The sequence below is a fragment of the Chiloscyllium punctatum genome, chromosome 10, assembly GCF_047496795.1.
Source record: "Chiloscyllium punctatum isolate Juve2018m chromosome 10, sChiPun1.3, whole genome shotgun sequence".
In the NCBI taxonomy this organism is placed as follows: domain Eukaryota; kingdom Metazoa; phylum Chordata; class Chondrichthyes; order Orectolobiformes; family Hemiscylliidae; genus Chiloscyllium; species Chiloscyllium punctatum.
The window spans coordinates 7,124,354-7,140,174 of NC_092748.1; the positions used below are offsets into that span (position 1 = coordinate 7,124,354).

Below are 15,821 nucleotides of genomic sequence, written 5' to 3' on the forward strand. Positions count from 1 at the left end.
TTTCGCTGGAAAGGGTGTAGAGATTTACCAGGACATTGCCAAGGACAGAGAGTTTAAGTTAAGAGACTGAGTAGACTTGAGTTGTTTTCCTTGGAGCAGAGGGGGTCATGACTGGGATGAAAAGAAATTACAAGCAACATTGATAAGGTAGACAGGAAGGAACTTTTCTCCTGGATGGAAGGATCAGTGACCAGAGGCATAAATTTAAGCTAAGGGAGAGAAGGTTTAAAGAGATGTGAGGGTGGTGGGAATCTGAAACACAATGCCTGCCAGGGTGGTAGAGACAGAACCCTCATTACACTCAAGAAGTATTTAGATATAAACTTTCAATGTCAAGACATACAAGGCGGTGGGCCAAATGTTGGAAAATGGAATTAAAATAGTTTGAGTTGTTTTTGATTGGCATAGAGTCAATGGGCTGAAGGGCTGTGCCTTAGGCCTCTATGACTTTGACTCTACGACGGTGGCCAGAAGCCTGGCATTGAGTCTGCCATAACCACAATTATATATAGAAACACATCAGAAGTGTCAGTCTTAAATTTTTGCTGTTATATGGTGATGGCAATGATTTCAAGGAAAGTGCAGGGGAGTTGTCTTTCCTGTCTGTCCAATATTTATCTCTCAATCAACATTACAAAATCAGATCACCTTGACATTTTCACATTATTGTTTGCAGGAGCTTGCCATGTGAAAAGGAACTAAGGGCATTGTTGCAAAGTTTGCAGATGACACAGAGAGGTGGAGGGATAGGTAGTATGGAGGAATTGAGGAGCTGCAGAAGGACTTGGACAGGGTAGGACAGTGGGCAAAGAACTGGCAGATGAAATACATTGTGGGAAAGTGTGAGGTTACATACTTTGGTTGGAAGAATAGAGGTAGAGAGTATTTTCTAAATGGGGAAAGGCTTAGAAATCTGAGGCACAAAGGGGCCTGGGAGTTGTAGTTCAGGATTCTCTTAAGGTTAACAGTTGGCAGTTTGGAAGGAAAATGCATTTTAAAAGAGAAGGATGATGTGCTAGTGTTGGAGGGGATCCAGAGTAGCTTTACAAGAATGACCACAGTAATGAATGACTTGTCATATCAGAAGCAGTTCAGGACTCTAGGTCTGTACTCAATAGAGTTTAAAAGGATGAGGAGGAATCGCATTGAAACTTGCAGAAAATTGAGAGGTCCGAATAGAGTAGATGTTTCCACAAGAAAAGGAGACTGGGACCCAACGGCACAGCCTCAGAGTGAAAGGATGACCCTTTAAAACTGAGATGAGGAGGAATTTCTTCACTCAAATGGTGGTGCATCTGTGAAACTCATTGCTCCAGAAGGCTGTGGAGGCCAAGTGATTGAGTGCCTTTATGGCAGAGACACTGTGTAGATAGATTTTTGATTTGTAAAGGGGATCAAGGGTTATGGGGAGAGGGCAGGAGATTGGGATTGAGAAACATATCAGCCATGATTTAGTGGCAGAGCAGACTTGATGACCAAATGGCTTAATTCAGCTCATATACCTTACTTACTTAACAGCAAATTTGCGACGAGCCTTTCTACATTCCAAAAAGTACTGCGAAGTACTTAATTGATTGTAAAACACAATGGGAAATCTGGTAGTCATGATGACTGCTAGAGAAATGTAAGTTGCTTTCAACCACCCACAATGATTGAGGTTATCTGAGGACTAAAGTTGTTGCAAATATAAAAGGAAGCTTCAAAGGGAATCTCGTACCTGTAACCTCGGAACACAAAGTAACACTCGAAACCACGTAATCCGGACACATCATGTGACCTCAGGAACACAAACTAACCCTGTGACCGATCACAACTGAATTGAGGAACACAATATATGTGGGCGGCACAGTGGGCGGCACGGTGGCACAGTGGTTAGCACTGCTGCCTCACAGCGCCTGTGACCCGGGTTCAATTCCCGCCTCAGGTGACTGACTGTGTGGAGTTTGCACGTTCTCCCCGTGTCTGTGTGGGTTTCCTCCGGGTGCTCCGGTTTCCTCCCACAGTCCAAAGATGTGCAGGCCAGGTGAATTGGCCATGCTAAATTGCCCGTAGTGTTAGGTAAGGGGTAAATGTATATGTAGGGGTATGGGTGGGTTACGCTTCGGCGGGGCGGTGTGGACTTGTTGGGCCGAAGGGCCTGTTTCCACACTGTAAGTAATCTAATCTAAAAATATATCCCCACTGACACAGGAACATAATGTAGCCCCAATAACACCATGTAATCCCAGAACAGAATGCAAAGGTCGAACACGATGCAATCCAGGAACACAAAACAGGAAACTGAAACAAAGAACTGCGGATGCTGAACTTCAGAAACAGAAACTGAAATTCCTGGGGGAAAAAATGAGCAGGTCTGGTAGTGTCTGTGGAAAGAAAACGTTTCGATTCCAGTGACTCTCCGTCAGAACTGAAAGGACACCTTCCAGTAATCTCAGACTCTCACTCCTTCACTGTGACACTCCATATTTCGAAACGCGGTCGCTGGTTTGTTCGGTGTGTTCTGGTCTGTCTCGGCTACAGTGCAGGCCGCGCCGGGATCCCAGCGAGGGGCGACAAGGCTGCTCTCCGTCTTCGGCCGTCCCTGCAGCGGGAAAATACATCTCCCGAGCATGGGGGACAACCAGGTGAGACTGCAGCCCGGCGGAATGGCCGGGGGTGGGGACGGGAACCACGAGAGAACCGGGTTAACAGGGTGTGAGTTACCGACTATAACTGAGAGAGGAAGAGATCTCACCGCTCCATTACTGTACCCCAATATCATACAGTGACAGACCTGTCTCCAACATTACTGTACCCCAATATCATACAGTGACAGACCTGTCTCCAACATTACTGTACCCCAATATCATACAGTGACAGACCTGTCTCCAACATTACTGTACCCCAATATTATACAGTGACAGACCTGTCTCCATTACTGTACCCCAATATTATACAGTGACAGACCTGTCTCCATTACTGTACCCCAATATTATACAGTGACAGACCTGTTTCCTCCATTACTGTACCCCAATATCATACAGTGACAGACCTGTCTCCATTACTGTACCCCAATATTATACAGTGACAGACCTGTCTCCATTACTGTACCCCAATATTATACAGTGACAGACCTGTCTCCTCCATTACTGTACCCCAATATCATACAGTGATAGACCTGTCTCCTCCATTACTGTACCCCAATATCATACAGTGACAGACCTGTCTCCATTACTGTACCCCAATATCACACAGTGACAGACCTGTCTCCATTACTGTACCCCAATATTATACAGTGACAGACCTGTCTCCATTACTGTACCCCAATATCATACAGTGACAGACCTGTCTCCATTACTGTACCCCAATATCATACAGTGACAGACCTGTCTCCATTACTGTACCCCAATATCACACAGTGACAGACCTGTCTCCATTACTGTACCCCAATATTATACAGTGACAGACCTGTCTCCATTACTGTACCCCAATATCATACAGTGACAGACCTGTCTCCTCCATTACTGTACCCCAATATCATACAGTGACAGACCTGTCTCCTCCATTACTGTACCCCAATATCACACAGTGACAGACCTGTCTCCATTACTGTACCCCAATATCATACAGTGACAGACCTGTCTCCTCCATTACTGTACCCCAATATCATACAGTGACAGACCTGTCTCCATTACTGTACCCCAATATCATACAGTGACAGACCTGTCTCCATTACTGTACCCCAATATTATACAGTGACAGACCTGTCTCCATTACTGTACCCCAATATCATACAGTGACAGACCTGTCTCCATTACTGTACCCCAATATCATACAGTGACAGACCTGTCTCCTCCATTACTGTACCCCAATATCATACAGTGACAGACCTGTCTCCTCCATTACTGTACCCCAATATCACACAGTGACAGACCTGTCTCCATTACTGTACCCCAATATCATACAGTGACAGACCTGTCTCCTCCATTACTGTACCCCAATATCATACAGTGACAGACCTGTCTCCTCCATTACTGTACCCCAATATCATACAGTGACAGACCTGTCTCCTCCATTACTGTACCCCAATATCATACAGTGACAGACATGTCTCCATTACTGTACCCCAATATCATACAGTGACAGACCTGTCTCCATTACTGTACCCCAATATCATACAGTGACAGACCTGTCTCCTCCATTACTGTACCCCAATATCATACAGTGACAGACCTGTCTCCATTACTGTACCCCAATATCATACAGTGACAGACCTGTCTCCACCATTACTGTACCCCAATATCATACAGTGACAGACCTGTCTCCTCCATTACTGTACCCCAATATCATACAGTGACAGACCTGTCTCCATTACTGTACCCCAATATTATACAGTGACAGACCTGTCTCCACCATTACTGTACCCCAATATCATACAGTGACAGACCTGTCTCCACCATTACTGTACCCCAATATCATACAGTGACAGACCTGTCTCCTCCATTACTGTACCCCAATATCATACAGTGACAGACCTGTCTCCATTACTGTACCCCAATATTATACAGTGACAGACCTGTCTCCACCATTACTGTACCCCAATATCATACAGTGACAGACCTGTCTCCTCCATTACTGTACCCCAATATCATACAGTGACAGACCTGTCTCCATTACTGTACCCCAATATCATACAGTGACAGACCTGTCTCCTCCATTACTGTACCCCAATATCATACAGTGACAGACCTGTCTCCATTACTGTACCCCAATATCATACAGTGACAGACCTGTCTCCTCCATTACTGTACCCCAATATTATACAGTGACAGACCTGTCTCCTCCATTACTGTACCCCAATATCATACAGTGACAGACCTGTCTCCTCCATTACTGTACCCCAATATCATACAGTGACAGACCTGTCTCCTCCATTACTGTACCCCAATATCATACAGTGACAGACCTGTCTCCTCCATTACTGTACCCCAATATCATACAGTGACAGACCTGTCTCCATTACTGTACCCCAATATCATACAGTGACAGACCTGTCTCCTCCATTACTGTACCCCAATATCATACAGTGACAGACCTGTCTCCTCCATTACTGTACCCCAATATCATACAGTGACAGACCTGTCTCCATTACTGTACCCCAATATCATACAGTGACAGACCTGTCTCCTCCATTACTGTACCCCAATATTATACAGTGACAGACCTGTCTCCATTACTGTACCCCAATATCATACAGTGACAGACCTGTCTCCATTACTGTACCCCAATATCATACAGTGACAGACCTGTCTCCATTACTGTACCCCAATATCATACAGTGATAGACCTGTCTCCTCCATTACTGTACCCCAATATCACACAGTGACAGACCTGTCTCCTCCATTACTGTACCCCAATATCATACAGTGACAGACCTGTCTCCATTACTGTACCCCAATATCACACAGTGACAGACCTGTCTCCTCCATTACTGTACCCCAATATCATACAGTGACAGACCTGTCTCCATTACTGTACCCCAATATCATACAGTGACAGACCTGTCTCCTCCATTACTGTACCCCAATATCACACAGTGACAGACCTGTCTCCTCCATTACTGTACCCCAATATCATACAGTGACAGACCTGTCTCCATTACTGTACCCCAATATCATACAGTGACAGACCTGTCTCCTCCATTACTGTACCCCAATATCACACAGTGACAGACCTGTCTCCATTACTGTACCCCAATATCACACAGTGACAGACCTGTCTCCATTACTGTACCCCAATATCATACAGTGACAGACCTGTCTCCATTACTGTACCCCAATATCACACAGTGACAGACCTGTCTCCATTACTGTACCCCAATATCATACAGTGACAGACCTGTCTCCATTACTGTACCCCAATATCATACAGTGACAGACCTGTCTCCATTACTGTACCCCAATATCATACAGTGACAGACCTGTCTCCATTACTGTACCCCAATATTATACAGTGACAGACCTGTCTCCATTACTGTACCCCAATATCATACAGTAACAGACCTGTCTCCTCCATTACTGTACCCCAATATTACACAGTGACAGACCTGTCTCCATTACTGTACCCCAATATCATACAGTGACAGACCTGTCTCCTCCATTACTGTACCCCAATATCACACAGTGACAGACCTGTCTCCTCCATTACTGTACCCCAATATCACACAGTGACAGACCTGTCTCCATTACTGTACCCCAATATCACACAGTGACAGACCTGTCTCCATTACTGTACCCCAATATCATACAGTGACAGACCTGTCTCCATTACTGTACCCCAATATCACACAGTGACAGACCTGTCTCCATTACTGTACCCCAATATCATACAGTGACAGACCTGTCTCCATTACTGTACCCCAATATCATACAGTGACAGACCTGTCTCCTCCATTACTGTACCCCAATATCATACAGTAACAGACCTGTCTCCATTACTGTACCCCAATATCATACAGTGACAGACCTGTCTCCATTACTGTACCCCAATATTATACAGTGACAGACCTGTCTCCTCCATTACTGTACCCCAATATTATACAGTGACAGACCTGTCTCCTCCATTACTGTACCCCAATATTATACAGTGACAGACCTGTCTCCATTACTGTACCCCAATATCATACAGTGACAGACCTGTCTCCTCCATTACTGTACCCCAATATCACACAGTGACAGACCTGTCTCCATTACTGTACCCCAATATCATACAGTGACAGACCTGTCTCCTCCATTACTGTACCCCAATATCATACAGTGACAGACCTGTCTCCATTACTGTACCCCAATATCATACAGTGACAGACCTGTCTCCTCCATTACTGTACCCCAATATCATACAGTGACAGACCTGTCTCCATTACTGTACCCCAATATCATACAGTGACAGACCTGTCTCCTCCATTACTATACCCCAATATTATACAGTGACAGACCTGTCTCCTCCATTACTGTACCCCAATATCATACAGTGACAGACCTGTCTCCTCCATTACTGTACCCCAATATCATACAGTGACAGACCTGTCTCCATTACTGTACCCCAATATCATACAGTGACAGACCTGTCTCCTCCATTACTGTACCCCAATATCATACAGTGTCAGACCTGTCTCCTCCATTACTGTACCCCAATATCATACAGTGACAGACCTGTCTCCTCCATTACTGTACCCCAATATCATACAGTGACAGACCTGTCTCCATTACTGTACCCCAATATCATACAGTGACAGACCTGTCTCCATTACTGTACCCTAATATCATACAGTGACAGACCTGTCTCCTCCATTACTGTACCCCAATATCATACAGTGACAGACCTGTCTCCTCCATTACTGTACCCCAATATTATACAGTGACAGACCTGTCTCCATTACTGTACCCCAATATCATACAGTGACAGACCTGTCTCCTCCATTACTGTACCCCAATATCATACAGTGACAGACCTGTCTCCATTACTGTACCCCAATATCATACAGTGACAGACCTGTCTCCATTACTGTACCCCAATATCATACAGTGACAGACCTGTCTCCTCCATTACTGTACCCCAATATTATACAGTGACAGACCTGTCTCCATTACTGTACCCCAATATCATACAGTGACAGACCTGTCTCCATTACTGTACCCCAATATCATACAGTGACAGACCTGTCTCCATTACTGTACCCCAATATCATACAGTGACAGACCTGTCTCCTCCATTACTATACCCCAATATCATACAGTGACAGACCTGTCTCCATTACTGTACCCCAATATCATACAGTGACAGACCTGTCTCCTCCATTACTGTACCCCAATATTATACAGTGACAGACCTGTCTCCATTACTGTACCCCAATATCATACAGTGACAGACCTGTCTCCATTACTGTACCCCAATATCATACAGTGACAGACCTGTCTCCATTACTGTACCCCAATATCATACAGTGACAGACCTGTCTCCTCCATTACTGTACCCCAATATCATACAGTGACAGACCTGTCTCCATTACTGTACCCCAATATCACACAGTGACAGACCTGTCTCCATTACTGTACCCCAATATCATACAGTGACAGACCTGTCTCCATTACTGTACCCCAATATCATACAGTGACAGACCTGTCTCCTCCATTACTGTACCCCAATATCATACAGTAACAGACCTGTCTCCATTACTGTACCCCAATATCATACAGTGACAGACCTGTCTCCATTACTGTACCCCAATATTATACAGTGACAGACCTGTCTCCTCCATTACTGTACCCCAATATTATACAGTGACAGACCTGTCTCCTCCATTACTGTACCCCAATATTATACAGTGACAGACCTGTCTCCATTACTGTACCCCAATATCATACAGTGACAGACCTGTCTCCATTACTGTACCCCAATATCACACAGTGACAGACCTGTCTCCTCCATTACTGTACCCCAATATCACACAGTGACAGACCTGTCTCCATTACTGTACCCCAATATTATACAGTGACAGACCTGTCTCCTCCATTACTGTACCCCAATATCATACAGTGACAGACCTGTCTCCATTACTGTACCCCAATATCATACAGTGACAGACCTGTCTCCATTACTGTACCCCAATATCATACAGTGACAGACCTGTCTCCTCCATTACTATACCCCAATATTATACAGTGACAGACCTGTCTCCTCCATTACTGTACCCCAATATCATACAGTGACAGACCTGTCTCCTCCATTACTGTACCCCAATATCATACAGTGACAGACCTGTCTCCATTACTGTACCCCAATATCATACAGTGACAGACCTGTCTCCTCCATTACTGTACCCCAATATCATACAGTGACAGACCTGTCTCCATTACTGTACCCCAATATCATACAGTGACAGACCTGTCTCCTCCATTACTGTACCCCAATATCATACAGTGACAGACCTGTCTCCATTACTGTACCCCAATATTATACAGTGACAGACCTGTCTCCATTACTGTACCCTAATATCATACAGTGACAGACCTGTCTCCTCCATTACTGTACCCCAATATCATACAGTGACAGACCTGTCTCCTCCATTACTGTACCCCAATATTATACAGTGACAGACCTGTCTCCATTACTGTACCCCAATATCATACAGTGACAGACCTGTCTCCTCCATTACTGTACCCCAATATCATACAGTGACAGACCTGTCTCCATTACTGTACCCCAATATCATACAGTGACAGACCTGTCTCCATTACTGTACCCCAATATCATACAGTGACAGACCTGTCTCCATTACTGTACCCCAATATCATACAGTGACAGACCTGTCTCCTCCATTACTGTACCCCAATATTATACAGTGACAGACCTGTCTCCATTACTGTACCCCAATATCATACAGTGACAGACCTGTCTCCATTACTGTACCCCAATATCATACAGTGACAGACCTGTCTCCTCCATTACTGTACCCCAATATTATACAGTGACAGACCTGTCTCCTCCATTACTGTACCCCAATATCATACAGTGACAGACCTGTCTCCTCCATTACTGTACCCCAATATCATACAGTGACAGACCTGTCTCCATTACTGTACCCCAATATCATACAGTGACGTACCTGTCTCCTCCATTACTGTACCCCAATATCATACAGTGACAGACCTGTCTCCTCCATTACTGTACCCAAATATTATACAGTGACAGACCTGTCTCCATTACTGTACCCCAATATCATACAGTGACAGACCTGTCTCCTCCATTACTGTACCCCAATATCATACAGTGACAGACCTGTCTCCTCCATTACTGTACCCCAATATTATACAGTGAATGACCTGTCTCCATTACTGTAACCCAATATCATACAGTGACAGACCTGTCTCCATTACTGTACCCCAATATCATACAGTGACAGACCTGTCTCCTCCATTACTGTACCCCAATATCATACAGTGACAGACCTGTCTCCATTACTGTACCCCAATATCATACAGTGACAGACCTGTCTCCATTACTGTACCCCAATATCATACAGTGACAGACCTGTCTCCTCCATTACTGTACCCCAATATCATACAGTGACAGACCTGTCTCCATTACTGTACCCCAATATTATACAGTGACAGACCTGTCTCCTCCATTACTGTACCCCAATATCATACAGTGACAGACCTGTCTCCTCCATTACTGTACCCCAATATCATACAGTGACAGACCTGTCTCCACCATTACTGTACCCCAATATCATACAGTGACAGACCTGTCTCCTCCATTACTGTACCCCAATATCATACAGTGACAGACCTGTCTCCATTACTGTACCCCAATATCATACAGTGACAGACCTGTCTCCTCCAGTACAATACCCCAATATCATACAGTGACAGACCTGTCTCCATTACTGTACCCCAATATCATACAGTGACAGACCTGTCTCCTCCAGTACAATACCCCAATATCATACAGTGACAGACCTGTCTCCATTACTGTACCCCAATATCATACAGTGACAGACCTGTCTCCTCCATTACTGTACCCGAATATCACACAGTGACAGACCTGTCTCCATTACTGTACCCCAATATCATACAGTGACAGACCTGTCTCCACCATTACTGTACCCCAATATCATACAGTGACAGACCTGTCTCCATTACTGTACCCCAATATCATACAGTGACAGACCTGTTTCCTCCATTACTGTACCCGAATATCATACAGTGACAGACCTGTCTCCATTACTGTACCCCAATATCATACAGTGACAGACCTGTCTCCATTACTGTACCCCAATATCATACAGTGACAGACCTGTCTCCTCCATTACTGTACCCCAATATCATACAGTGACAGACCTGTCTACTCCATTACTCTCCCCCAATATTATACAGTGACAGACCTGTCTCCTCCATTACTGTACCCCAATATCATACAGTGACAGACCTGTCTCCATTACTGTACCCCAATATCATACAGTGACAGACCTGTCTCCATTACTCTCCCCCAATATTATACAGTGACAGACCTGTCTCCTCCATTACTGTACCCCAATATCATACAGTAACAGACCTGTCTCCTCCATTACTCTCCCCCAATATCATACAGTGACAGACCTGTCTCCATTACTGTACCCCAATATCATACAGTGACAGACATGTCTCCATTACTGTACCCCAATATCATACAGTGACAGACCTGTCTCCATTACTGTACCCCAATATCATACAGTGACAGACCTGTCTCCTCCATTACTGTACCCCAATATCATACAGTGACAGACCTGTCTCCTCCATTACTGTACCCGAATATCATACAGTGACAGACCTGTCTCCTCCATTACTGTACCCCAATATCATACAGTGACAGACCTGTCTCCATTACTGTACCCCAATATTATACAGTGACAGACCTGTCTCCATTACTGTACCCCAATATCATACAGTGACAGACCTGTCTCCATTACTGTACCCCAATATCATACAGTGACAGACCTGTCTCCTCCATTACTGTACCCCAATATCATACAGTGACAGACCTGTCTCCATTACTGTACCCCAATATCATACAGTGACAGACCTGTCTCCTCCATTACTGTACCCCAATATCATACAGTGACAGACCTGTCTCCTCCATTTCTGTACCCCAATATCATAGAGTGACAGACCTGTCTCCTCCATTACTGTACCCCAATATCATACAGTGACAGACCTGTCTCCTCCATTACTGTACCCCAATATCATACAGTGACAGACCTGTCTCCTCCATTACTGTACCCCAATATCATACAGTGACAGACCTGTCTCCATTACTGTACCCCAATATCATACAGTGACAGACCTGTCTCCTCCATTTCTGTACCCCAATATCATACAGTGACAGACCTGTCTCCTCCATTACTGTACCCCAATATCATACAGTGACAGACCTGTCTCCTCCATTTCTGTACCCCAATATCATACAGTGACAGACCTGTCTCCTCCATTACTGTACCCCAATATCATACAGTGACAGACCTGTCTCCTCCATTACTGTACCCCAATATCATACAGTGACAGACCTGTCTCCTCCATTACTGTACCCCAATATCATACAGTGACAGACCTGTCTCCTCCATTACTGTACCCCAATATCATACAGTGACAGACCTGTCTCCTCCATTACTGTACCCCAATATCATACAGTGACAGACCTGTCTCCTCCATTACTGTACCCCAATATCATACAGTGACAGACCTGTCTCCTCCATTACTGTACCCCAATATCATACAGTGACAGACCTGTCTCCTCCATTACTGTACCCCAATATTATACAGTGACAGACCTGTCTCCTCCATTACTGTACCCCAATATCATACAGTGACAGACCTGTCTCCATTACTGTACCCCAATATTATACAGTGACAGACCTGTCTCCTCCATTACTGTACCCCAATATCATACAGTGACAGACCTGTCTCCATTACTGTACCCCAATATTATACAGTGACAGACCTGTCTCCTCCATTACTGTACCCCAATATTATACAGTGACAGACCTGTCTCCTCCATTACTGTACCCCAATATCATACAATGACAGACCTGTCTCCTCCATTACTGTACCCCAATATCATACAGTGACAGACATGTCTCCTCCATTACTGTACCCCAATATCATACAGTGACAGACCTGTCTCCTCCATTACTGTACCCCAATATCATACAGTGACAGACCTGTCTCCTCCATTACTGTACCCCAATATTATACAGTGACAGACCTGTCTCCTCCATTACTGTACCCCAATATCATACAGTGACAGACCTGTCTCCATTACTGTACCCCAATATTATACAGTGACAGACCTGTCTCCTCCATTACTGTACCCCAATATTATACAGTGACAGACCTGTCTCCTCCATTACTGTACCCCAATATCATACAGTGACAGACCTGTCTCCTCCATTACTGTACCCCAATATTATACAGTGACAGACCTGTCTCCTCCATTACTGTACCCCAATATCATACAGTGACAGACCTGTCTCCATTACTGTACCCCAATATCATACAGTGACAGACCTGCCTCCTCCATTACTGTACCCCAATATCATACAGTGACAGACCTGTCTCCTCCATTACTGTACCCCAATATCATACAGTGACAGACCTGTCTCCTCCATTACTGTACCCCAATATTATACAGTGACAGACCTGTCTCCTCCATTACTGTACCCCAATATCATACAGTGACAGACCTGTCTCCATTACTGTACCCCAATATCATACAGTGACAGACCTGTCTCCTCCATTACTGTACCCCAATATCATACAGTGACAGACCTGTCTGCATTACTGTACCCCAATATCATACAGTGACAGACCTGTCTCCTCCATTACTGTACCCCAATATCATACAGTGACAGACCTGTCTCCTCCATTACTGTACCCCAATATCATACAGTGACAGACCTGTCTCCTCCATTACTGTACCCCAATATCATACAGTGACAGACCTGTCTCCTCCATTACTGTACCCCAATATCATACAGTGACAGACCTGCCTCCTCCATTACTGTACCCCAATATCATACAGTGACAGACCTGTCTCCATTACTGTACCCCAATATCATACAGTGACAGACCTGTCTCCTCCATTACTGTACCCCAATATCATACAGTGACAGACCTGCCTCCTCCATTACTGTACCCCAATATCATACAGTGACAGACCTGTCTCCTCCATTACTGTACCCCAATATCATACAATGACAGACCTGTCTCCTCCATTACTCTCCCCAATATCATACAGTGACAGACCTGTCTCCTCCATTACTGTACCCCAATATCATACAGACAGACCTGTCTCCTCCATTACTGTACCCCAATATCATACAATGACAGACCTGTCTCCTCCATTACTGATCCCCAATATCATACAGTGACAGACCTGTCTCCTCCATTACTGTACCCCAATATTATACAGTGACAGACCTGTCTCCTCCATTCCTGTACCCCAATATCATACAGACAGACCTGTCTCCTCCATTACTGTACCCCAATATCATACAATGACAGACCTGTCTCCTCCATTACTGATCCCCAATATCATACAGTGACCGACCTGTCTCCTCCATTACTGTACCCCAATATTATACAGTGACAGACCTGTCTCCATTACTGTACCCCAATATCATACAATGACAGACCTCTCTCCTCCATTACTGATCCCCAATATCATACAGTGACAGACCTGTCTCCATTACTGTACCCCAATATCATACAATGACAGACCTGTCTCCTCCATTACTCCCCCCCCCAAATATCATACAGTGACAGACCTGTCTCCTCCATTATTGTACCCCAATATCATACAGTGACAAACCTGTCTCCTCCATTATTGTACCCCAATATCATACAGTGACAGACCTGTCTCCTGCTTTATTCTCCCCCAATATCATACAGTGACAGACCTGTCTACTCCATTACTGTAGTCCAATATTATACAGTGACAGACCTGTCTCCTCCATTACTATACCCCAATATCAAACCGTGACAGATCTGTCTCCTCCATTACTGTACCCCAGTATCATACAGTAACAGCCTGTCTCCTCCATAACTGTACCCCAATATCATACAGACAGACCTGTCTCCTCCATTACTGTACCCCAATATTATACAGTGACAGACCTGTCTCCTCCATTATTGTACCCCAATATCATACAATGACAGACCTGTCTCCTCCATTACTCTCCCCAATATCAAACAGTGACAGACCTGTCTCCTCCATTACTGTACCCCAATATCATACAGTGACAGACCTGTCTCCTCCATTACTGTACCCCAATATCATACAGTGACAGACCTGTCTCCTCCATTATTGTACCCCAATATCATACAATGACAGACCTGTCTCCTCCATTACTCTCCCCAATATCAAACAGTGACAGACCTGTCTCCTCCATTACTGTACCCCAATATCATACAGTGACAGACCTGCCTCCTCCATTACTGTACCCCAATATTATACAGTGACAGACCTGTCTCCTCCATTACTGTACCCCAATATCATACAGACAGACCTGTCTCCTCCATTACACTCGGAACACTTCAACCCCAGGACATCAATGTGGACTTCAACAGCTTCCTCATTTCCCCTTCCCCCACCTCATCCTAGTTTCAAACTTCCAGCTCAGCACTGTCTCCTTGACTTGTCCGGACTTGTCGAACCTGCCTATCTCCTTTTCCACCTATCCACTCCACCCTCTCCTCCTTGACCTATCACCTTCATTTCCTCCCCCACTCACCCATTGTACTCTATGCTACTCTCTCCCCACCCCCACCCTCCTCTAGCTTATCTCTCCACGCTTCAGGCTCTCTGGCTTTGTTCCTGATGAAGGGCTTTTGCCCGAAACGTCGATTTCGCTGCTCGTTGGATGCTGCCTGAACTGCTGTGCTCTTCCAGCACCACTAATCCAGTACTGCATTACTGTAACCCAGTGTTATGCAGTGGCAGATCTGTCTCCTCCATTACTGCATCCCAATGTTATGCAGTGATAGACCTGTCTCTTCCAGTACTATACCCCAGTGTTATACAGTGGCAGACCTGTCTCCTCCATTACTGTATCACAATGTTATACATTGACAGATCTGCCTCTTCCAGTGTTGTACACTAGTTTTTGATAGTGACAGATCTGTCTCCTCCATTACTGTACCTCAATATTATACAGTGACAGATCTTTCTCTTCAATTACTGTGCACCAGTGTGTTATAGTGACAGATCTGTCTCTTGCATTACTGTACCTCAGTCATATACAGTGG

At 44.8% G+C, this 15,821-nt stretch overlaps 1 protein-coding gene across 5 annotated transcripts in view; it reads left to right on the forward strand.

Annotated features, from left to right (window-relative positions):
• The first annotated feature begins 2,308 nt into the window (after positions 1 to 2,308).
• Positions 2,309 to 15,821, forward strand: part of als2b (alsin Rho guanine nucleotide exchange factor ALS2 b) — a 128,036-nt gene continuing 114,523 nt past the window's right edge. For 2 of the 5 annotated variants that reach the window (XM_072578397.1, XM_072578398.1), the window contains exon 1: positions 2,312 to 2,624. The gene's annotated coding sequence lies outside the window, so the exon portion shown is untranslated. Of the gene's footprint in view, positions 2,625 to 15,821 lie in introns of all 5 variants that reach the window. The other 3 variants (XM_072578396.1, XM_072578399.1, XM_072578400.1) reach the window with 3 other exon arrangements.